The sequence below is a fragment of the Podarcis liolepis genome, assembly GCF_965112155.1.
Source record: "Podarcis liolepis genome assembly, chromosome: 5".
Taxonomy (NCBI): Eukaryota; Metazoa; Chordata; class Lepidosauria; order Squamata; family Lacertidae; genus Podarcis; species Podarcis liolepis.
In genome coordinates this window covers 86791545-86814510 of record NC_139556.1, presented here as the reverse complement: position 1 = coordinate 86814510, position 22966 = coordinate 86791545, and the positions used below count along the sequence as shown (strand labels likewise).

The window sequence follows — 22966 nt, the reverse complement described above, 5'->3', positions numbered from 1 at the left end:
GTCCACCACGATAAGGAACAGATGGAACCCCTATCTTCAATGGATAAAAACTATTGGAACAAAAGACATTCGGTGGAAACTAAAGACGCTATGCCCACAGCTGAGGATAATAGTTTGAACCCTTCCAATGGACATGGGGGGGGGGGGAGGAAAAAATTGTACGGGAAATTTAAAATTGGAAGGAGATAATATAATGTATGTCAAAATCCCAAACTTGAATAAAACTTTAAAAAAGAAGAAGTTAGAAGCAGAAGCTTCCCATCTCCTTTTCATAGGTGTGCAAAAGTTAAAATGGTTCATTCATTTTTCTGTCACAGCTGTTCAAGGCCAGGTAATGCAGCTTCCCCTTGCATGGGTGCCACTTTCCAGCAGTGCAACCCCATGAGAATATGGCTTGTGTAGCAATATGGAAACCAGGTATGGATGATCACAAAGGTCTTTCCCACCTGATTTCCGCAGGGTAGCTTTCAAGTGGCAAAGAAGCACTGTTCATAGAGGCATAGAACTGTAGAGTTGGACGAGACCCTAATCGTAGAATCATAGAATCATAGAGTTGGAAGAGACCACAAGGGCCATCGAGTCCAACCCCCTGCCAAGCAGGAAACACCATCAGAGCACTCCTGACATATGGTTGCCAAGCCTCTGCTTAAAGACCTCCAAAGTAGGAGACTCCACCACACTCCTTGGCAGCAAATTCCACTGTCAAACAGCTCTTACTGTCAGGAAGTTCTTCCTAATGTTTAGGTGGAATCTTCTTTCTTGCAGTTTGGATCCATTGCTCTGTGTCCGCTTCTCTGGAGCAGCAGAAAACAACCTTTCTCCCTCCTCTATGTGACATCCTTTTATATATTTGAACATGGCTATCATATCACCCCTTAACCTCCTCTTCTCCAGGCTAAACATGCCCAGCTCCCTTAGCCGTTCCTCATAAGGCATCGTTTCCAGGCCTTTGACCATTTTGGTTGCCCTCCTCTGGACACGTTCCAGTTTGTCAGTGTCCTTCTTGAACTAAATAACTTCTGGTCCAACTCCCTGCAGTGCAGGAATACGCAGCTGTCCCATACGGGGATTGAGCCTGCAACCTTGGTGTTATCAGCACTATGCTCTAACCAACTGAGCTATCCAGGCACCAAATGCTCTATTTCAAAAAATTAAAGCTTAATAACGTACAAAAGCACTGGGTCATCAGGGCATCTGTAGTATAAAGCCCTGCCTCTCCTCTGCAAATTATCCCTGTCTTCTTGTCTTTGTTCCCCTTGGATCTCTTCCTAATTCTCACCCTCATGTCATCACTCCCACCCCAATGAAACTGTAAATTCCTCGGACAGCGAAGTCTCTTGCTTATTCCTTCAACTCTAGGAAGCATCATGTACAGTAATGATGCAGTGAAAGAAAAATGTTTCTACTGAGCTCCTCAAATTTTTACTCATGTAAATTGCAGGAACGAGCGCCCCTCAGCAGTTCACGTGACCAGGCCTTTGATGAGATCAATCCCACTGTACGACTAAATTAGCTTTTTTAATCTTCTCGTACTTATCTAGCGACACGGATTAAGACTGTTTTAATTATGATTTCCACGCTGAGAGACTGTATAAATATTTGTGGCTTCAGATGTGCCTTCCTTGACACTGAACATAGCTTAGAAAATGCTCATGTACTCTTGTGCTAGTCTTGAGAAGAGGGAAGGAAAGGGGTGGGGGTGGTGAGATGAATGCCATCTTGAAGAACAGCTATTGCAAAGTAATTACTTTGCATAAAGGCATTTATAATGAGTGTAATCCATACCGTCAGTAACGCTGCAAATTTTTCACGGCAGCCCATCCACTGCATAATTGACCCGTCAATTAATATATTACCCCAATACACATAAATTTAATTCATTTCCCCTATTGTGCAATAGCAGGCAAGTGGATACTTGTGGGCATTCTGTCAGCAACCCACCCTACCATTTAGAAAACTCTAATTTCCTCATTTTATTTATAGCTAAGTCCACCTCAAAGTTTTAGGGGCAAGGCTGAATAACAAGAGGCTGTACTAGTAAATATGCTAGTTTCATTCCAGAAACATAAATACATTCCTGATTACTATTTTCAGAAGTTTACAGGTGTTGTAGTTGTCAGTTTAAGTGCCTTCTTGTGCAAGTTTGGAGAACAATTGTAAAAAAAACCCAAAACCTGCTTACTTGGGGGCCAATCTCAATGTAAGCTTCCATAGATCTCCTTGCTGCAGTTCCTTATCTGGATATATAAATACCACCAGTAGCAATTTAATATCTTCCACTGAAATCATTTTTTTTCCAAAATAAAAAAACCAGGGCAATCTATAAAAATTACCTACCTTCCATAATACTTCTTATAACAATGCACCCTGCTTGAAAGCTTCATCAAGATGTAAGCAAAGATTTATAAGTCATAATGAAGGCATCCTTAAATAAGTTTGATCTTCAAAGGGAAAACCATATTTCAAATAGCAATTACTTTGCTGGAAAGAAGGTAGATAAAAATCTCTCTGACTGAGCCCGTAAAGAACAAAAGCTTATTTACATCCCAGAATATCCTATACCACAGGATTCGATGTGGTATCCATTTCTTGTTTGGTGACATTGTAAATACTACTTCCAGATAAAACAACAAGCTTGTTTGTGTGATGAGCTTTATCTATTAAAGATAACCTCCAGGTACATTGAGACTGCAATTCTTACTTGGGAGTAAGCCCTATTGAATACAGTGGGATTTACTGCTAAGTGAACATGCACTGGCTGTCCATTTCATCTTGGAAATGCATCCAGACCCAGAAAGCTGTCTAGGTATTTGTTTCATTGCTGTCCCCACTTTCAGGGTGCTTCTTCCTCCCCTTCTCCCATTGGCTGAAACCAACAGGATCTGAAGCCAGCCCAGGGGCAATGGGGACAATTGCCCCCAGGTCTCACACAAGGAGGGGGCCGTATCATCATTGGCTTTGCTGTGAACTTCACCACCACCAACTTGTGCTCTGTAAACTAAAGGAGGGGGGGACACACAAAAAACAAACTGCCCTATAGGGTGGTGGTGTCCTTCTGTCACCACACCATGCTTAACCAATGGCTGCAGCTGCAAGCAGCACTCAGAGAGCAGCAGCCCAGCCCAATCATTTGTTAGCCCTGCCAAGCTGCCCTCCATGCTCTCTGCTCCCCTTGCTGCTGGATTCTGATTGGCCAGCACACTCAGAAAAGAGAAGAAGAGAGCAGGAAGTTCCAACTGGACACTATCGGCAGTACGTACAGAGAGAACAATTTGAGATATTCTCCCTCTCCTCTCTGCTGCTAGAGCCCAACCGCAAAGCAGAAAGAGCATTCTCCATGGCTGGGAATGTTCCCTGATGTTTTCAAGATGTAGGAAACTATTCTGGAACAGGGGGACCCTTTCCTTGAAGTTGTCGATGTTGTGATAAGGGTGGCGATGCCAGATCATATCAAATATTATATTCTTAACCAGGACTGCTGTACTGTGTTTGTGCATCTAGTTTACCATTACCCCTTGTTTAGTGGGTTTAAAAAAACAGAAACAAATCTATGTAAAGTTCTGTTGGGAGCTGAGTTGCATTGTTGTTGTTTAGTCGTTTAGTCGTGTCCGACTCTTCGTGACCCCATGGACCAGAGCACGCCAGGCACTCCTGTCTTCCACTGCCTCCCGCAGTTTGGTCAGACTCATGTTTGCAGCTTCGAGAACACTGTCCAACCATCTCATCCTCTGTCGTCTCCTTCTCCTTGTGTCCTCCATCTTTCCCAACACCAGGGTCTTTTCCAGGGAGTCTTCTCTTCTCATGAGGTGGCCAAAGTATTGGAGCCTCAGCTTCACGATCTGTCCTTCCAGTGAGCACTCAGGGCTGATTTCATTAAGAATGGATAGGTTTGATCTTCTTGCAGTCCATGGGACTCTCAAGAGTTTCCTCCAGCACCATAATTCAAAAGCATCAATTCTTCGGCGATCAGCCTTCTTGATGGTCCAGCTCTCACTTCCATACATCACTACTGGGAAAACCATGGCTTTAACTATACGGACCTTTGTTGGCAGGGTGATGTCTCTGCTTTTTAAGATGATGTCTAGGTTTGCCATCGCCTTTCTTCCAAGGAGCAGGCTTCTTTTAATTTCGTGGCTGCTGTCACCATCTGCAGTTATCATTGAGTTGCATTAGGGCTTCTGAATCCCCAGTTTTCTGTTCCTATCTGGTGGCTTCTATAAGGCACAAAATCTGACTCTAAGCAACGAAGTGTGAACATGCGCACATGTAACGAAAACGCATGTGTGTGCTGTCAGAGCATGAATTACAATGCGTAGCGTCCGCTATGCCGTGAATTACAAGGGGCCTCTTCAGGTGAAACCATCTGTTACTCCATGAGACTCCATACTGGACTTTTGTTTCGTTCTTGGGCTCCATTGTGAGTAGTTTTCTGGACGCACCACTGCATACATTGTAAGTGAATTCAATACACTTTTGAATTTTAAGACAAAATCATAACACCACACAACACAACACAGCACAGCACAGCACAACACAACACAACACAACATACTGTTTCTGATGCCATTTATAGGAAAAAGGACTGTGTGCCTAGTTCCCCCAACCCCAGATGAGGGGGGAAATGACATCGACACATGGTGTAGGAGACACAAGAAAGAGAGGGTGTGCTCAAATGAATGTTCTGCCCCTGGGTCTCTTTCAGAGCCCATCAACTACTGGAGGGCACCAGTTTGGGAAGACTGAAGTAAACACTTTTTCCCAGAGCACCACATCAACAAAGCATAAAACAAAAACCATAGGTAATCTGTGACTAGAATCACTCATATCACCTCTCTCTCTATCTTTGGCCCTGACACTGGCTGCATTCCGATAGCACTTTATTCCATAGTCGTGGGGTTTCTTCACTTGCTAATTTTCATGTTTCCTGTGGTCTTTCACATGATGTAAAAGCCACTTCTGGAAATCAAGTGGGATCTAGCACTCATTTCCATGTCATTTCCGCAAAATCTGTTTGCAACCCCGTCAACTCAGAAAATCATAGGAGTTTTGCACCACCGTTTCATGTGACAACATTCGGGATGATATCCCAGCATGCAGTTCTTTTGCACCATTTAAAAGCTAGCACGACATGTCAATGTGTTGACAGAAAAGCTGCAGTTCCATAATGTTAGCATAACCAGTAAAACTAACGCAACAAACCCCATGTCTGGATGTAGCCATTGACAAACTTGATGAGATCTGGGAGATGGACAACTTTGGTGAGGAACCAGTCACATGGAGGAAGGAGCAATTTGGATTGAGAACATGGCAACATGTTGTGTGAGCTAACTATTTCCCTTCCTCCCACAGCAGTGCCGTAGCTATGTGGCGTAGCTTTGGGCCAGGTGAATTAAAACCTTGTTTTGCCCCTGCCCCCAAAACCCACATCTGAAGATGTTATCTGCTTCATAGGGGAAATGTATTGGTAGCTGCACATTTTCATTTTTGAGACAAACAGCAACTCCATGAGGGAATTTCATACCCCCCTGCCAACACACACAGTTCTATCATGAAGCACTGCTCTGCATGGATAACTGGTTTGTTGTTGTTTTACAAATTTCCAGTGACACCAGAGACACTGCCCCCCCCCAATATATTTCAGTCATCACATCCAGTTTAACGCGCAGAGTGTGTGGTTTGCCCAAGATGATGCAAATGAGTCAGAGGTCAGAATTGAATTGTGGATACAGGACTTTGAATGTTTAGGTGCAATGCTACTGGGAAAAGTGCAATGCTTTTCCATGTCTAAGCTGTGCAAGTCACAGTTCTTTTCTAGGAAAAATGCAGAGAATTCCCTCCCTCCCTCCCTTGGACACTTGATGCATACACTCTGTTCTTGTAACAAACACCTTGATGACATCAGACCCATGGGGAGATTGTCCAGAAGCAGTCAAGAGTTGTGCATTCACAAAGGCTACTAAAACACACATGCTAAGCCAATGAATATTCGCACCCATTGGTGCCAAACCATTAAAAATATATATCAGTTGCTTATCCATTTGTTTGTGATTGTTCTCTGTGACCAAACAGCAATGCTACTGTAAGTATAGAAATCGATGATTCATAATGGTGTTTAGGGAGGATGATCTTGGGATGTAATGCCTTTGAAGGAAGCCCTCGCTCTTTAAATAAAACATTTCTACAACTTAAGTAAGCAGGTTTTGTAACAGAGAAAACTGAGATTTGGGGGCAAATAATTGCTTCTCTCTCTGAATGCAGTATTTCTACAAGCTGCTTCTGTACAGATAATATTTAATCAGTCATAAATACGAGACACATAGCAAGAGACTTCATCTTCCTGCAATTTATTTCCCTGAGAAATGCACAGGGGAATTTTGATCATAAAAAAAGAAGCAACATCTATCATACCTTTGGTTTCCATATCAAAGAACATGAAAAGATTGTTTTTCTCTAACTAAATTGAAGAACCGGCGTGCAAAAATTCCAGCTTGGAAGGGAAGAGTTAAGTTGTCAGCGTAAATCAGGAACTGCTTGGGCACAGGCCATAAAACTAAAAAGTAGCAGAGCGCCTTCTCTCCACCCATTCATTTCCTGTGATTTATCTTTCTGTAGTAATAATGAAGGAGGGTCCAAAGGGGCAGGAAGTGAGGGGAAAGCTCAAGAGTAATCTATGGTTCTTTTGTCCACACACATCAGTCAAACGCCTCAGCAGGGATACCCAGAATAAAATTAATCGCCAACATCCCATACCAGCTGCAACGATAAACAAGAACATTCAGGGACATTTCAGATATTGGCCAACTTGGGTCTTGGAATTGTATTCCTATCACGTAGTCAAATGCACCCATTGCGTGAATTCCAGGCATACTAGTTTTTGCATGCACGTATGAGTTGCTTGTGGGACGTGGGTGGCGCTGTGGGTTAAACCACAGAGCCTAGGACTTGCCGATCAGAAGGTCGGTGGTTCGAATCCCCGCAACGGGGTGAGCTCCCATTGCTCGATCCCTGCTCCTGCCAATCTAGCAGTTCGAAAGCACGTCAAAGTGCAAGTAGATAAATAGGTACCGCTCTGGCGGGAAGGTAAACGGCATTTCCGTGTGCTGCTCTGGTTCGCCAGAAGCGGCTTAGTCATGCTGGCACATGACCCGGAAGCTGTACGCCGGCTCCCTCAGCCAATAAAGCAAGATGAGCGTCACAACCCCAGAACTGTCCGCAACTGGGCCTAACGGTCAGGGGCCCCTTTACCCTTTACCTATGAGTTGCTTGGCTTAGACATTCCTCCTTCCCAACTTCCAGTAAAATAAGTGTGGAAGGAAAGCAAATATTTGACCAACGAGCATATGTGCCTCCGTCCCATGTGATGCCCATGTCTAGCAATTGGTATTTCATTTATATCCCACCTTTCTTCAAAGGAGATCAGTGGGGCATACAGTGTTCTCTCCTCCCATGTTATCTATACAACAGCCAAGTGAGCTAGGTTTGTCTGTCAAATCCCCACTGGCCTAAAGCCACACAGGAAGCTTCATGGCTGAGTGGGTATTTGAACTGGGGGCTTCCCAGTCCCATTCTAGCCATTACATGTACTGTAGTCCCAATCTGCGCACCCCATTGCCTGCAGGCTGTTATGCAGGTACTGAATATCTTGACTTAAAATGTTGTTATAGTGAAGTGTCCATTAGTAAGGGAAATCCACTCTGATGCTCTGCAAGATGTCGTTAGGCTACATCGATTCCCTGAGCATTCACATTATCCCTAACCACACTGGCTACCACAGCACTAAGGGAGCAGTCCTAATGCACAATAAACTGGTGTGAAGCAAATGGGCATAAATTAAGCTGGCGTAAAATTGCACCAAATCCAAACCCCACCAGCAGTGGGGCTGCTGCTGGTGCCCTGCCTAAGCTGGCTGAAAGCATACCTTTAAAATAGTGTTCTTTGCCATTTGCCAGATCACGTGAGCCAGCTTAATTCCTCCCACTCTGGTCCTACCTCCACCACGCCCCTGAAATGTTCCTTTTTAGGGGGGGGCTTACATCAGTGTAGGCTCAGCTAGCTGGGAATCGGCCAGCTCAGCCAACGATCTGCTGCATCCTAAGTGGGAAGAGAGTTGATGAGGACGCTGTACTGTTTTCATAAAATCCTGACAGTTGCAGCTTTTACCATTGTATGCTGCTTTTTAAGTAGAAAAGTGTTCGGTAAATGCAATCAAATCAATGAAGTATCACACCTAGCAGCAAAACATACAGCAAGATTTCGAGCAGCTACTGACTACTTTTAAGGAAGCATCTAAATCTTCAGCTGCTTTTAACATCTGAATTTTAATTATTTATCATGATATAAAAGAGCAATGGTGTCCATAGAGATAAAAGCATTAGTTAAAAATTGGTTCCATGCGTCTCCTTTCATCTGATACATAAGCACAGCTCAAGGGCATTCTATTAACTGGAATCTTTCCCATCAACCATTTGGCCTGTTTCTTCCTTTTTGTTCCTTCTTAGGAATGATTCACACAGACACTGGTTTCTTTTCTTCCATCCATGGGGAAGCAATTGGGTCGCCGTGCACTGACAGTATTCCATGATGGAAGTTCTCATTTGAATGCACCTCCACGAACCCAACTACAATGACTCAGCATGACATCAGCAACCATCAGGTTGAAGCATTTGCAGTGATGTGCTTAAATTAGAAGCTGCATCTCAGATAACCACCAGCGGTGACAACACACATCTTCCAAGATTGAAAACAAGGTCCTGTGAATCCTTCATGGCCTGCTCAACTATAAAGCAAATAGTGAGATCTTATTTTCAAACTCTCCATGGTGTTATCAATCAAGAATCATTGAGAAAGAAAGAAAGAAACCTGGAAAATTGTTATAATCCTCCAGTTCTTGAAAGATTTACAAACCCTCTTTCCTTACCATGCACCCACCATCCGCAATACAACCTTGCCCTGAAAGGAGTAAGCTGTAAACCAGAATGTGAAAAATTCTTGGATAATAGAAAGTACAGTGAACTGGGTAACAAATGCTTCAAATAAAAAACACAACATGAAACCTAATTTCAACTTTACTTATCGATCAGTCATTATCCAGTCTTCCCCTTACCTGGCTCAAAGATTCCCAAGAAAGGAACTGGGAACTCTATGTAAGCCATCTTGGGTTGTATGCAATGAAGTCAGCCAGTTGATATAATGGGACTTCCTTTCCCAACATCCTCTGCCCAAATCTGTTGTGGGGATTCTACCAACCTCTGGAATGGATTGTAGGAGGGGCGGGGAGAAGAGTGGTGGGATATGCAAGTGTGGTAAGTGATTGTTAGTCTTTCATTGTATTGCTTTATAAAACTTTTCACAGCAAGAGGTATTTTCTGACTTGCAGATGCCCTGAAGGACAGTATCTCAGAAGGGAACAGATATAACATATCAGATCCCTAGTTACTTCTGACCATCTGGAAGTCACAGAACCATTTCTTTAGGTGTCTCTAACTGTGCCCTCAAAGCCTCCTTCAGCTCTTCACTTGGTTACTGATGCAAGACTTTTGATTACGAGAACCTTTTGCCCAGAATTTCACCCCAAGGTGACTGAATACCTTGTAGAAATCTTCTTGAGCTATTCTTGGACTATCCAATAGGTATTTCTGGCACTGCTCAGGTAAGCTTTGCAAAGTGGATATGTTATAATTCTAATTGATCGATGTTCAATGTTTTAAGCAAAAAGAGAAAAAAGAAAAAGGGGGCTAAGAATGCAGATTTGGAAAGGTGATCTCAATAGAAGACTGCACCATACTCATCACACCAACTGCTTTATAAAAGTCTTTATAAATGACTTGGATGAAGGTATTAAGGGGATTCTCATAAGATTTGCAAATGACACCAAATTGGGAGGGGTAGCTAATGCCAAAGAAGACAGAATTGGGATTCAGGACGGCCTTAACAGATTGGAGGACTGGGCCAAAACTAACAAAATGAATTTCAGTAGGGACAAATGTCAGTTTCTGCACTTAGGCAGGAAGAACCAGATGCAGACATATTAGATGGGAAACACCTGGCATGCCACTAGTACATGTGAAAAGGATCTAGAGGTCTTAGCAGACCCGAACCAATGGCTTCAAGTTACAAGAAAGGAGATTCCAACTAAACATTAGGAAGAACTTTCTGGCAGTAAGAGCTGTTCAACAGTGGAACAGACTCCCTTGGAGGTTTTTAAGCAGAGGCTTGGTGCTATCTGTTATGGATGTTTTAGTTGAGATTCCTGCATTGCAGTGGGCTGAACTAGATAACCCTCAAGATCCCTTCCAACTTCACAATTCTATGATTCTATTATCCATTTCACAACATTGCCTCTCAAGCTTGGTCAGATAAATGACTCTGGTGTTATGTTTCTAAATTCTAGTTTACACAGAGCTTTTTCATCGGATTGGTCAGAAGTAATTTCATTTTCCTTTCGCACCCACACCAAATTGTATTTCTATCACATCCATGGCTTCCAGGTTCTTACACTAGAAAGATTCCTTTTGTGGAAAAGAAAAGAAGAGCCACGTGTTCTTTTTGGAGAGAAAGAGGGTAAAAAAGGGTAAAATTGATCATTTATTATCATTATTCCTTGCTGATAAAAACACTGGAGAGTCTGTGACTTTGAAATGCACTTGTGAGGAAGGTTTGGCAGTGGCTCTGAGGATAGAGTGACCAATGCAGAAATAATGAGAAACTGAAACCTGAAGGCACATCACTAGGAAAGATTGGGATGAGGGTGTGCATGACAGGAGATCGATGCATGTTGAAGATGATGGAATGAGTTACAATGAGGAGGAGGAGAAGAATGAATCAAGCCAAATAGATATAAGGAGGGCAGTCTAGAATAGGGCACTGTGGAAGAAGGGGGGGGGAACCTGATATACAAGGAAGGGGGTGCCAGAGGTCCAATGTCAGGGGCTGCGACAGCTAAGAACTGGTACCCCTCTGCTTTATGTGCAGCTTCCCCCTGCACTGAGCCACCGCATCTGAAGTCTGGAGCATCTTCCTGGAAAATTCCATCTTCTCACCCTCTCAGTTGTCCCCAGCTACCACCCAGGCTGGCCACTGGGTCCTCCTCAACAGAAAGGGCTATAAAAGACTTCCTGTTTCAGCTGGGAGTATGTCTGAACAAATGAGAAGCTTCCTGGCTCAAATATGTTTTGATTCAGTCTTTGGTGTGAATAGGAAGACTCCCGGAGTACAGTGGTAGAGAATCAGCCTTGCCTACAGAATGTCCCACCTTCGATCCATGGAATCTCCATAAAAGGAAGCTAATCTCACAAAAAACACAATAGGATACTAGAAGGAACAAACAACCATTCAAAGGACTTAGTGCCATGTCTGGAAACCAAGCATTATGAGTAATGGTTGAAGGAGCCGGATATGTTTAGCTTGGAAAAGAGGAGACTGAGAGGAGATACAATAGCACTCTTCAAATATCTTAAGGGCTGTCAAATGGAAGATGGGGAAGCTTGTTTTCTCCTGCTCTGGAGGGTAGGACTTGAACCAATGGCTTCAATTTACCAGAAAGGAGATTTCGTCTAAACATCAGGAAGAACTTTCTGACAGTAAGAGCTGTTTGGCAGAGGAACAGTCTCACTTGGGAGGTTGTGGACTCTTCTTCCTTGAAGGTTTGGGTGGCCATTTGTCCAGGATGTTTAGTTGAGATTCCTGTATTGCAGGGCGTTGGACAAGATGACCCACAGAGTTCCTTCCAACTCGACAAATCTATGATTCCATGTTATTCACTAAGGAAGACCCTTCCCTTCTCCATAGAACTTATGAGCTTCAGGTTTCAGTGGTTAGTTAGCTTACAGCTCCAACATAAGAGCAGTCTGCTGGGTCAGGCCAATGACCCATCTAGTCCAGCACCCTGTTCTCACATGGGCCATCAGATGCCTATGGGAAACCAGGGAGCAGAACATTAGCACTCTCCCCTCCTGTTGTTTCCAGTAACTGGCATTAGGAAGCATCACTTCCTCCAACTGTGGAGGTACAGCATAGCCATCATGGTTAGTAGCCAACGGAACCTCCTCTTTGCTCAACAAATCTCAAGGATTAACCCTACTCTTAATTGGACCACAGACCATATGAATGGGTGAGAGACTCTGTCGGCCTTACTGGCACAGGATTCTGAAGGGGAGAGCTTAACTCTTGCAAATGGTACAGATCTCGAATCCCAAACTTTGCACTCTGCTTGCTCCAAGATCAGGTATACTGCTCCCCTATATCTCTTCCCCTAGGCTGTTATGCAGTTAGGGACTCCTAAGGACTAAGGTATGCGATGAATGATTATTTACTCCCCGCATATAGCTAATCTCAGCATCTAAAGCAGTGCCCACATCTTCTGCCTTTTTCATTTCCTTGTCACAAGACAATATTTTTCTACTTTCTGGCATGACAAGCTCTTCATTAGGTTTAAAGTTACGCATGCAAATTTTGTTAAATAAATAAATAGCTAAATAAAATAGTGATTGGATTTCAACAACTCCTGGAGATCTGCAGGTTCTGCACCCCTGGTTTAAAGCTCCTAGACAGAATAGCTTGGGAACACTGATCAAACATGGGTCGGCAAAGAGAAATCATGGTTTAAAGGGGTGGGAGGGGGAAACGAAGAAATGAGACCCAGGAAGATTCTGGATTTTTAATGAGGATTTGAACTTTAAATCACTTGACTAAATTCAGCAAATCTTTATATGCTTTAGCAATATATATATATATATATATATATATATATATATATATATGAGAGAGAGAGATGTGAGCATGAGAAAATTGGGTGTTACACTACCACTGAGCTCTCATGTGTAAACATCCATGCAATTCTGTCTCTCAGGATCAGAGAGGATTAATGCTCAGATAGATATTGCTGCCAAATGAAAAGAGAGGATATTCATATTTCGTGATTTGCAAGTCTTACTTCATTTGCATTCAAATTCAAGTCATTTATTTGTTGAAAAGATGCTTCAGTTTAACACATTCCATATCTAAAATTCTCCCTCTAAAACCTAATTTAACCTTCCACAAACTCAATAACAAAGCTAGGCAAAAAAGTAACTGCAATGAATTAAAATTCTCCCTCGCCTTTGCCCAATCCTGATTCTTTGCTACAGAAATTCACTAGCTAAAAGCAATATCCCTTCTCAGAGGGCTGGTTCTTGGAAAGACTAGTTCAGTAAAGACACATTTCATGCTTCCCTGTGACTCCACCTGATGCCACTCTGGCCAGGGCAAAATGGTGCTATGTGAAAGGGCAAGGGAAGTAGCTCACATCATTTATTAGCAAAACACTCATGGTTATGACATGCAGAATGTATGCAGCAGAGGGCTTAAGTTTTGCAGACTTTTTTATAGGAGACAAGATGTAAAGGTAAAGGGACCCCTGACCATTAGGTCCAGTCATGACTGACTCTGGGGTTGCGGCGCTCATCTCGCTTTATTGGCCAAGGGAGCCGGTGTACAGCTTCCGGGTCATGTGGCCAGCATGACTAAGCCGCTTCTGGCGAACCAGAGCAACAGGAGCTCACCCCGCCACGGGGCTTCGAACTGCCGACCTTCTGATCGGCAAGTCCTAGACTCTGTGGTTTAACCCACGTCGCTCAAATCCTACTCTTCGTCTGATGAGCTCAGGTTGGTTTAAACAAGGTCTGTCATTCCCCCAATACCCAACCTTTTTACTTCTTCAACTACATTGTGGGATAGTTTAGCACCAGGATTGGTGCAAGGTCATCAACAGAACTTCATAGCCAAGTAGGGATTTGACCCCAATTCACTCCCAACACAATTTTTTTCTTTACCCACAATTGAATGCAATTGTAACGATGTGTTGATCCACATTTCTGTTGCTCCACTGTGAGCCACTCTGAGCATATGTATACGGAAAAGCATCCTACGAATTTAAATAATAATTTTTAAAACCCAGTTAAACCTGTCAGGCGCTGCCTAGGCTTGAACTGGGAACCTCTGGAACTGTGGATAGCTGCCCTGAATACCGGTACATGTAGCATCAACTGCCTAAGCAGCTTAGTATCCTCAGGCCATGAAGGACTGTAAGGGTCTTCCTGTTCCAGTTGAGCCTTGTTTCAGCAACAAAGGCTTCCTGGGCTTTGGCATGTTTCTGCAACCTTTTGTCCTGACTTTTCTCAATCCTGCCAACTGGCTGGTCCCAACTATGTTTTCTCCTTGTGGCTCCTGGGTTCCCGGCTCAACAGTACTGTCAAAATCAGACTAGAGTAACTAGACCTTGCCGTCCCAAAACATTGGCAGGGAACGACATTTTGGAAGCGGCACCTACACAACTCTCACGACGTGCCTCTGGGATACAAGAGAGTGTCTGCACAACAAAGCAGTATTTTTTAAAAATATTGTTTATAGTTAGGTCTTACTGTCCAGTCCGGTTTTATTTCCTATTGAACTCCACTGCTCTCTTCTATTCTCCACACATCCTGCTGCCTCAAGTTCTCACAAGAACCCATTTATAGCCCAGGGCAGGAAATAGCCATTCAATACATTTCAGCACCTGTTTCAAAATAGCCACTAGACAACACAATGTACAGTAGTATTTAAAGGATAAATGCTTATTAGTTCATCAGTGTGTTTTTCGGCAACTGTTACTTGTTCAAAGTTGCTTCTGTCTAGGTTTGTCAGGACCATATAACACCAGTCCTAAAGGATCTACACTGGCTCTCACTTCGTTTCTAAGCACAAATCAAAGTGTTTGTGCTGACCTTCTGTATACCTGAAGAATCATCACTACCCTCATTGTCCAGCCCAGAGACTGAGGTCCAGCTCCGAGGGCTTTCTGTCAGTTCCCTCACTGAGAGAAGTAAAGTTACTGGGAACCAGGCAGAGGGCCTTCTTGGTAGTGGCGCCCACCCTGTGGAACGCCCTCCCTTCAGATGTCAAGGAAGTAAGTAACTATACATCTGAAGGCAGCACTGTATAGGGAAGTTTTTATGTTTAATTTTTAAAATGTTTTTATATGTTGTGAAGCCCCCCTGAATGGCTAAGGCAATCCAGTCAGATGGGCAGGATACAAATAAAATAATAATAATGATAATAATAATAATAATAATAATAATAATAATAATAATAATAATTGGAAGGGCCACAACTCGGTGGAGCAATGTCCCAGGTTCAGTCTACTGGCACCTCCACGTAGGGCTGGGAAATATTCTTGTCATTACTGACAAGATACTGACAATATTCAGTCATTACTAGATGGACTAATGGCCTGACTCTGTATAAAACAGATTCCTTTGTTCCTATTTAAAGCCTCTTGGTGTCTGAGAGTGCAGGTTTCTTAGCCAGGGACTACCATCGCGCCAATGTCTTCCACGGGCGCAATTCTGATGCTTCCTCACACCACTTTCCAAAGTCAAATACAGGAACAGCGAGCAACACTGGACAGATTCTACCCAAGCATGTCGGGCCCACCTTTCGCTGAGATTATCTGGCAATTTGACAGCACTGACAGCAGAGTTCACTCAAGCCAATCACATACCATTACACACTACAGACCGCATGAGGAGGAGAGGCCATTTCTAAAGTTTATCTGTCTTGAGGGTCTTCTGCGCTGCTCATTATTTGCAGTCTGAGACTCTTAAATTACCTTCCACCTGGCAACCCTAAATGAAGCACGAGAGGCTTGCTGCTGCTTGTTTTTCCGGAGCTTAAGCATCTCTGCACCACGGCAGCTATAATTTGGCCATTACCGCATTAGAGGGAAACAGATGGCTACTGAAAACGACTCTCGTATTCTTGGATCAAGCTCTGCAGTCCCTAGCTAGGCAAGCAGAGCCAAACAGAAGTTAGCCTCACCAAGGGCTATCGGGTATGACCCCAATTACTGCGCCACCACGAAGGGATTGAAACTTTTTGATGATGAAGTGTGGCAGGAAAAATAACCACTTCTAAGCAAACTTCAGGCCACGTTTGTGCCATATGTGATACCATTTTAAACAGGCATGGCTTCCCCCAGAGAATTCTGGGAGCTGTAGTTTGTTGAGGGTACTGAGCGTTGTTAAGAGACCCCTGTTCCAGAGCTACAGTTTGCAGAGTTCCTTGGGAAGAGGGATTGTTAATCGGAAAAGGGGTCTCCTAACAGCTCTCAGCCACCTGAACAAACTACAGCTCCCAGAATTCTTGGGGGGGGAGGAGCCATGGCTACTTAAGAGAGTATCATAGTGCTTTAAAGTTAGAAGCCATTTCCCTTCATTTCCATGGAGCATCTACTGCTTGTGTGCTTCCTATGGGCACCCAGTTGGCCACTGTGAGAACAGGATGCTGTACCACATTGGCCAGGCCCATCAGGTTCTTCTCTATGTAGATATAGCGTTGAGGTGACAAAGGATAGAGATGAAGAACTAATCATTTCAGACTGTCCATTTTATACACTACTATCTGGACCATCAAGAAGGCTGATCGCCGAAGAATTGATGCTTTTGAATTACGGTGCTGGAGGAGACTCTTGAGAGTCCCATGGACTGCAAGAAGATCAAACCAATCCATTAAGGTAATCAGCCCTGAGTTCTCACTGGAAGGACAGATCGTGAAGCTGAGGCTCCAATACTTTGGCCACCTCATGAGAAGAGAAGACTCCCTGGAAAAGACCCTAATGTTGGGAAAGATGGAGGGCACAAGGAGAAGGGGACGACAGAGGACGAGATGGTTGGATGGTGTTTGCGAAGCTACCAGCATGAGTTTGACCAAACTGCGGGAGGCAGTGGAAGACAGAAGTGCCTGGTGTGCTCTGGTCCATGGGGTCACGAAGAGTCGGACATGACTAAACGACTAAACAACAACATCTTGACTTTAGAAACATAGAACTCTTCCCACCTTGGATAAAATTTATGCTTCCCAGTGCCATAAGAAAGCTGCAGAGATAGCGCAGGATCTCTTTCAGCTTCTGCCTTCTGGAAGAAGGTACAGGGTTCTAAAGACTAGGACTAGCCGCCTGAGAAACAGTTTCTACCCAAATGCGATTTTGGTTTTAAACGCAGTGTAAGGAGTCTCCATGGGAGTATATTATATTTAAAAATGGGGTATCATAGTTTTTAGGGGGCTAACCACGTTGGGATAGTTGGGATAGCAGGCTTGTTGGGTTTTGAATGTTTTATGTAGATTTTTCAATTCCGTTGTTCTGTATGGGACAATGACAATAAAGATTATTGTATCGTATAGAAGCTGCCTTATACTGAGGCGGACCATTGGTCCATCGAACTCAGCAATTGCATGCACTGACTGGCAGCAGCTCTCATTTGTCTGTTTCTGGCAGAGGACATTCTCAATCCTATCTGGAGATGCCGGGGTTTGACCTTGTGACCTTTTGCATGCAAAGCAAAATGCTCTACCACTGAACCACAGCCCTACCCCTACAGCACATCCTTGTTCTCTCAAGAAGTATCCCACATTCTATCCTCCCAAGAACCCTATGAGGAAGGCTAGGCCAAGAGGCAGTGAGCGGTCTGAGTTACCCAGTGAGCTTCATACTTCACTGGGGATTCGAACTGAGGTCTCCCTGACTGTAGCCCAGCCCCTCTGACCATTACACCACACTAGCTATCTTTTCGTTTATAAAAGACGTTCTCTTACTGTTTTCAGTTCTCTACATGGTGGGATACAATTCAAGTTTTTTACCACCTACTCTCTTTTCCTTCCACACAGAGATGCTTCTGAATTCCACTTGCTAAAATCCCTTGCATTACTTTGGACTTCAGAAGTCACAGAGATATTGGCTGCGAGGGATAAACAGGGCAGAGTGATTAATAGAAGCTTGCTGACTATACCAGCGTGGAATTATGCCAGGAGATTCTCCAATTCACCTTCCTTTCAGGGAGATACATGCGACAGCACTTTTTTTGGCACCCAAAAGACAAACCTAATGAGCATATACATTACAGCTCCTGCTACTTCTTCTTCATCTACCTCTCTTTAGGACGGGTTGCTATTTTGGGAAGAATTATAGTGCATTTCTAAGAGAACTTATATTCCCTTGAGCCATTTATTCATTATACCAGTAATGGTGTTTTGCTTCCCACACTGCCGTGTTACACACACACACACACACACACACACACACACACAGTGTTCAAAACAAGAGGGAAATTTCACCCCACATCTCATCCACCCCCAGAGAAAATCTTACATCCTCTTTAAGGTATGATTTCAATGGTTTCTGACAAATTTTAGTAAAAAGAACATTAGTGGTAGCAGGAAGGAGGACAAAGGGAGACAAAATTATAGAACTGTGGAGTTATTAGGGAACCCGAGGGTCATCTAGTCCAAACCCCTATGACGCAGGGATCGCAGCAATATTTTCAAATAGATTTTCTGTGTGTTATACTAGATTTGGATCAGGGAGATCTGAAATTCCACACTCAGCTCAGATGCGATTTTGAGAAATCTGAAGCCAGTCACTAGCCCCCATCAAGCTCTTATTATGTGCAAGAGAATATTGAAAGGATCTACACAACAGTCTCATCAGTCCCCAAAGATGCACCACAACAAATACCACACTGCAGGTGCACATCTGCATTGACACTGACAAGATAGTCAGGTGTTTGCATCTACACATGGGTTCTACTTACAGATGGGTAGGATTTTGCAGGGATAATAGGGACAACACCACCATGAGCTCCTTGGAGGAATGGCAGGAGACAACTGAAATAAGCTGTAGGGAGAAACAAATGTATGGATGAACCTACCTTTCACAGCAGAGGCAACTGTACAAGATCTCTCTTTGCACATAAGATGGATTCCATTTTTTGTTACCTCCTGGCAATATGGACCACCACCTTCAGGATGGCAGGAGTATGATGTGCATCAGGTGCACACACCTCAACCTGCCCTTTCAACCTGCTACACCTCCATTTGCTTTGTTATCTTCCAGTGGCATAGGTACAGGAGCTCATCATGACAGTCCTTATAGCCGTGCTCCCAAAAGGAGTCCAAACTGCAGGAGGCTCTGTGGAGCCATTAAAGATATAGAGACAGTCTCTTCTCTCTCTGTGTCACACACACCAAAATGCAGCAGTACACAGCATGGCAACAATCTTTTGCACAGTTTCCTAACGGTAAGATCCATTGACTCTTCAGGTATGGCTGTTTAGGTTCAGTTTGCAAAACACAATGAGCTCCAACAAAATATCTCCAGCCTCCGAAATGCAAGCTATAGCTTTCGATTATTGCACACAATCTTTTTTTAAAAAAAGAAGTATTGCCATTTAAAATGCTAGCATGTCACAGGAACCCCATCAAAGAAAAAGAAAGAAGTACCCAGCCTCTGCTTCACCATTTCTCTCATTATCAACTCATTCACTTGCCAGGGCAAGGAGGGCCCACCAATTACCCTTGCGGTCCAGCAGACATCATTGTACCTTGCTCTGAAAAATAGATAAATTCTACAGCAGAGTTCCGCTGCATCCCCATCCCCAGTCCACTGTTCTTCTCTTCTATATAGGACAGTGACCGAGGTCAAGCAGTGCTGGACAAAGAGTTGTGCATATCAGGGATATCCAGGAACTGGGCTACTTTTTTCCCTCTCAGCAAGAAAATTACTTCAATTAATCTTTACAATGATGTGGTAACCGGTTTTAGGGCACACTGGAGTCTAGCTTTAAGGAACAGTAATTAAGTGCAAAACCTGATGAGCAGCAGCAGCAGCACGTTCTTGGAAGTCAATCATTAAAGCGGCGACAGCCTTATCTGCTCCGTTGTTTAATAAGATTTATTGGAGCAGGGGAGGGGGATGAAATAGTAACCCAAAAGGTGAACACATTATTCATAAAGTACCAGGCGAATAATTTTGCTTTCTTAACAGGCTTTCTGAGTCTAGGCTTCACATTTTTTACTGCAAGACACAGATATCCTTGGAATTTTTTATTTTATTTTTGCTCATTTGCTTTTCCTAGGAGGAGAATCCTATAGGAATGTGTGAAGTCTTCTCATTTATGAGCTCGGGTATTTATGAGCTTGGATTTATTGCTGAACAGTGGTGTTTATACATCTGCAAAAGTGGATATGCAGGTTCTGAAAAGGTAGATTCTTCTTGTTGTTTTTGCTACTTCGAATCACCATTTATCCTCAAATAAACGTGAGCAGCTGGCCCTTCATTAGTATGCAATTTTAACGTAAAAAATAAATAAAAGACTATTCCAAGGACAGAAAAGGGAAGCGATGTAATTGTGCATGGATTCCCATTTAGTAAAGCACAATCCTCACATGCAACTGGAAGTGAGACCTAGGCAACTGTCACCTGGGTCATTGCACAAGTCACAAAGCAGATTGACTTCAAATGACTCCCGGAATTTTTCAATGGCTCCTTTAATTTCAGCAAAAAAGAAGCAGTTTTTGCCATAATGTGTGAATCAATTTCGCGCTCCTAGGACAAGTTATTGCAAGTACCAAAACTGTGTGAAATAGACATATTCACTGTGGGAAGGAGAAATCTTTTGATTTGGGGTCTCATTTTCAAAGCAGAAATCTTAGCTTTCCTTTGAACTGGCCTAGTTCGCTGCCTCCAAGAATGGAGAGTTCCATGACACTCTGAAGACTAAAGTATTTATTGTGGCTTGACTTTCTGTAGGCTATCAGCCACCTTTTCATAAGCATTAACAAGTCGAACAGGACTTCTGCCTTCTCCTCTCCCACCGTGACACCCACTTTAAATAGTAAATGGAGGGTTACGTTAAAAGATACACTGTATAAATTCCATATTAGCATTCAGATTTCTCATACACTGTGGCACATTTTAGACTCGTAATTAATCTCATAACTGCCTCTTGACAATTCCTCTTAATTTATTTGCTGTGATTATTTCCCTGACAAACTGTGTCAATTAACTTAAACAAGTTAGCCTCAGCACCAAGCAAAAAAACTGACCTAGAATGGAAATTCAATTTACACTTTTAATGAGGCAAGCACTGAGTTGGAATTTCTTCTAACCAAATAAATCTTTAAGCATCATAGTCAGCAATGACTTCCAAAGTTTTACTAAGATGATCTACAAAGTGATCTTCTTTTCTTTTCTTGTCCCAGCTAGAGGTGGGGAAAACATGTAAGCTTAGGTTTTCAGAAGCCATTGCTGAAGGCCCAGATGTGCAGGAAAACCCAAATACCTAAGTGCAGCTTTTGCTCACCTGGGACTCTCCAAATGTTTTTGGGCTACAACAGCTATCAGCCCTAGCTAGACAGTCAGGTTGGGTTCCAGTTTGGTAAATGCTATCCTCAGGTATTTAGGCTTCCTTGTACATTTGGGACATCTATCCCTAAAAAAGTAGATATGTGGTTAATCCCAATTACTCATGAAGTATGAACTGGTTACCCCTCTGAAATGCCTATTTATTTGTTCATTCGTTTCATCTATTTATATACTTAATTACTGACATTTCTAAGCGGTGTATATAAAATTTAAAAAGCATAGATCTGTTGGGTAGAGTGTGGTGTTGATAACATCAAGGTTGCAGGTTCAATCCCCATATAGGCTATAGCTGCATATACCTGCATTGCAGGGGGTTAGACTAGCAGCGGTTCTCAACCTGAGGGTCCCCAGATGTTGTTGGACCACAACTCCCATCATCCCTGACCACTGGCCATGCTGGCTAGGAATGATGGGAGTTGTAGTTCAACAACATCTGGGGACACTGGTTGAGAAACACTGGATTAGAGGATCCTCAGGGTCCCTTCCAACTCTATGATACTATGATTGTATGCAATGGAAAAGATAGGCTAAAATCCACCATGTATTTTGGAAATCTGTTTGTTCACTCTGCATTTGGAAACCAATATTGTAACCAAATTTTGTATGACAGTTCCTGAGATCAAGGAGCAGGTTCACGTTATGTTCAGATACAAATGGATGACGTTTAGAATGATGACAGTGGACTGAACCTTCCAGAACTGCGCCGATTTTAACCCAATTTTGCATGATGGTTCCTTAGTTCAAGCAACAAGCTTTCATCTATATCTGGATACAACCAAACACCTATTTGAATCAAGATGGCGGATGAACCTTTCAAACACTGATTTTACCTACTGATTTCGAAACTGCGCGGATTTTATTTTGGCTTTCCTGAGCAACACCAGGGACAAGGCAGCTAGCTAATCACACAAACATAAAACTTTCTTAAAATGCCTGCTGAAACCCGAAAGGCCTGAGGTTCAACAGTCTTCCAAAGTCTTTTATTTAAAACAATAAGCCTTTTGTATTACTGATATCACACAGATGTCTTAGCAAATGCCAGATGTGAGCAGCAAGAGGTTCAGTCAAGGCTCACCTTCCATAAGAGGTGCTGACAAGAGATACAGCTAGCCTTGGAAGCCAGAGCTCTCACTAATCCTTTCCGCTAACTGATGTGCTTCAGCTGCTGGGAGAGAACCATTTCGTGGGTCAGCCATCCTTCCAATCACTGAACATCAATCATGGTTATCATTCATAATGCTAAATAGTGATGCAAAATATTGGAAATCAATCAAAACTACCATGACCTTTTTTTGTTGTTCCTTTTTTTTGCTGTTGATAACTTTTTCCATAAGCAGAACTTTATAAAAGAGGTTACAGGTAGTCTATAAACATGACTGAAAAGCCTTCCATGATCAGAAGCTCAGTTCCCTTTGTAACATTATTATGGTCTATAGCAGGAATAGAATGATAGACCCTTTGCGGCCCAAGGGTCACGTTGACACATGACCAACCCTCCTAGGGCCACATGTCAAAGTGGGCATACCCTTCTTTTTTTTTAAAGGACACATAGAGTGAGTCCAAAAACAAACCTTTTGACATCACAGAATTATATAATAATAATCTTTTTTTAATGATGTTTGGTTGAGCCTTTGATAGGATGGCATCACAGCAGGGGCCTCATAGGACTTGTAAAAAGGCTACAACATTTTTTAAAAAAAGAAAATTACAAATTTGTGGGTGATCTGGGGGGGGGGGGAAGTATTGGGAGACCAC

The 22966-nt window shown here is 43.1% G+C and overlaps 1 protein-coding gene across 1 annotated transcript in view; it reads right to left on the bottom strand.

The window, feature by feature from the left end:
• The window catches only part of LOC310707446 (uncharacterized protein), a 214180-nt gene that overhangs the window by 138458 nt on the left and 52756 nt on the right, over positions 1-22966 (bottom strand).